The sequence below is a fragment of the Ailuropoda melanoleuca genome, chromosome 16 (assembly GCF_002007445.2).
Source record: "Ailuropoda melanoleuca isolate Jingjing chromosome 16, ASM200744v2, whole genome shotgun sequence".
In the NCBI taxonomy this organism is placed as follows: domain Eukaryota; kingdom Metazoa; phylum Chordata; class Mammalia; order Carnivora; family Ursidae; genus Ailuropoda; species Ailuropoda melanoleuca.
In genome coordinates this window covers 33836515-33839242 of record NC_048233.1, presented here as the reverse complement: position 1 = coordinate 33839242, position 2728 = coordinate 33836515, and the positions used below count along the sequence as shown (strand labels likewise).

The 2728-nt window shown below is 36.2% G+C and overlaps 1 pseudogene; it reads left to right on the top strand.

The window, feature by feature from the left end:
- The first annotated feature begins 1246 nt into the window (after positions 1-1246).
- Positions 1247-1578, top strand: LOC109490019 (annotated as a pseudogene).
- The last annotated feature ends 1150 nt before the right edge of the window (positions 1579-2728 follow it).

Below are 2728 nucleotides of genomic sequence, written 5' to 3'. Positions count from 1 at the left end.
GAACTATTATAACTTGATTCCATATGTTCAAAATTAAGTCATAGAAGACATTTAAAAAGGCACAGATTAAACTTCTAAAGATGAAAACTACCGTCTGATGTGAATAGCACCCTGGATGGGATGACTAGCCGGCCAGACACTGCAAAAGACAAGGTTAGTGAACATGAGCATATTGTTACAGACACTATCCAAAATGAAATAAAAAACAGAATTTAAAAAAAAAGGAAAAGAGCATTAGGGATGTTGAGAAATTCTGCAGCAGTCAAATATGTATGTAATGAGATTCCTCAAGAATAAGTATGATAGAGGGGACAGAAAAATCCTTGAAAAACTTATAGCCAAGAATTTTCCAAACTTGATGAAAACCATAAACCCACAGATCCAAGAAACACAGATCCTAAGCACAATTTCTTCAACCAGGTTAAGAATATTTATAGAAATACAAGAGTATCCATAGAGAAAACCATACCAAAGTACATCATCATTAAATTGTTCAAAACCAGTGATAGAATACCTTAAAGGCATTCAGAGAAAAAAAGGCATGTTACAGGCAGAGGAACCTAAATAAGAAGTCCAACTCACTGGAAACAATGCAAAAAGAGGATAATCGAGAAATATCTTTAAAATACTAAAAGCAAATAATTGTATACCTCATGAAAATATCTTTCCAAAGTGAAGGTTAAATGACTCTTTCGGATATTCGAAAGTTGGAAACAGGGGTCTGGTGACTAGCAGACCCCTCCACAAAAAATGTTAAAGGAAGTCCTTCAGGCAGAATGAAAATATACCGGATGGAAATTCGCATCTACACAAAGGGATGAAGAGCACTGTCAATGACGGCTGCGTAGGCAAATAGATAAGACCTGTAATAACTCCAAACTGAAAACAAACCAGAGGCCAATTATAGAATGGATGTTTATACCATGTTGTAATCCATAACTTCACAATGCAGCTTTTTATGCAGTAAGAGAACTGTCATTTCTGAAAAGTACTATAAATTTGGTTTTGATTTCCTCTTGAACCAAAGAAATTATGAATGTATTCACTTTCACGTCTTTAGTTTTTGAGATTTTTTAAAATGTTAATTTCTGTTATTAATATTGCTATCTTTAGAAATTTTGTGCATTTGTCTCATATATCCACTTATTTTTTAAAAACTGTTTTTATTATAAAAGAGGCCTTTCTCTTTCTACCATCTTGGAACCCCATGGAGGCTGCTGGGAACAAGGCTCCTGAAAGAACAACTATGTCTGAAAGTCTGGGGTCCAAGGCCATTTTTGCTGGCTATGAGTGGAGTCTCTGGAACCCAAGAGAACACATGGCTCGTCTTAAATTGAAGGCATTTATGCTCGAGATGAAACTGAATTCTGTCTAGGCAAGAGATGTGCTTAAGTGTACAAAGCAAAGAACAACACAGTGACTCCTAGTGGCAAACCGAACAAAACCAGAGTAATCTGGGGGAAAGTATCTCGTGCTCATGGAAACAATGACATGACTCATGTCAAATTCCAAACTGACCTTCCTGCTAAACCCATTGGCCACAGAATCCTTGCAATGTTGTATCCCTCAAGGATTTAAATTACTGAAGAGTAAATAAATAAAGGTGTAGATGTGTTCTCCCATTTAAAAAACTAAAACTATTTCTATTATAAAAGAAAGAATTTACTTGGTAAATAAAAACGTTAGAGTGCAGAATGGTATCAAATTAAAAGAGTCTCCATTCCATTAGCACACAAATGCCCCCCATCTTGAGATAATAACTCAGTGTTCGTTCTTCCAGGGAGTTTCATTATTATGTGACATTAAATGCTTTTATCTCTATTTCTTGACTTACAAAACCACATCTATTTTCTCCCTTTTATGACAAATAATGCACTTACACTAAGACCCACCTCCCATACTCACTCTCAATTACTATTTGTTTTTTATACTAGCATTGACTTTTATTCATCATTGGAGGTGTCCTTTATAAATCTGAATAATTAATTTGAACTGTTCTTATAACCCTTTATATAAGAACATATTTCAACTCAACCTAAGCTAACACACAATGCTTATCGCAGTTATTTATAAGATCTGTTTTAAAAATAGGTAAAAATAGGTAAGACTTATTTGGAAATGTCTTCACACTTTATGAGATACTGTACATCAAGATATAGTGCCTAGCATAAAAACAACACTAACTCCCAATCTTTTACCTTTGAAAACTTCTATTGTACTGTAAAGCTTGAGCTCACAAAGAAGTTAGGGCTAGTACGAAGGAAGGAAGGGATAAGTGGAGGGTTACCTACAGTGAAATCCCTCACCAAGTGCGGAGAACATGGGAAGACAGGGTGGGTGGATTAGTCTGGCACCATTCCTCACTGAAATCTTGACAAGTAGACCCTGAGAGAAAAGGATATATTTGTAGCATTCATCTTGGACATCCCATGACATCCTACCTCTATCAACCAGGATGTCTAACTTCCTATTGAGTGATGGTTTCTACCTTTAGGTTGCCTTAGGGAGATACATCTCTTAGTATTACTGGCATAAGACCCCCTCTTTTGACAGCTATCCAACTTTTACATTGAGTAGCATATTCACTAGATGACTCTGGCCCTATAAGAGAATCCAGATTTAAAAAAATAATAAATACTGGGGTGCCTGTGTGACTCAGTCCATTAAGCATCTGCCTTTGGCTCAGGTCATGATCTCAGGATTCTGGGATTGGGCCCTCTGCTCAGCA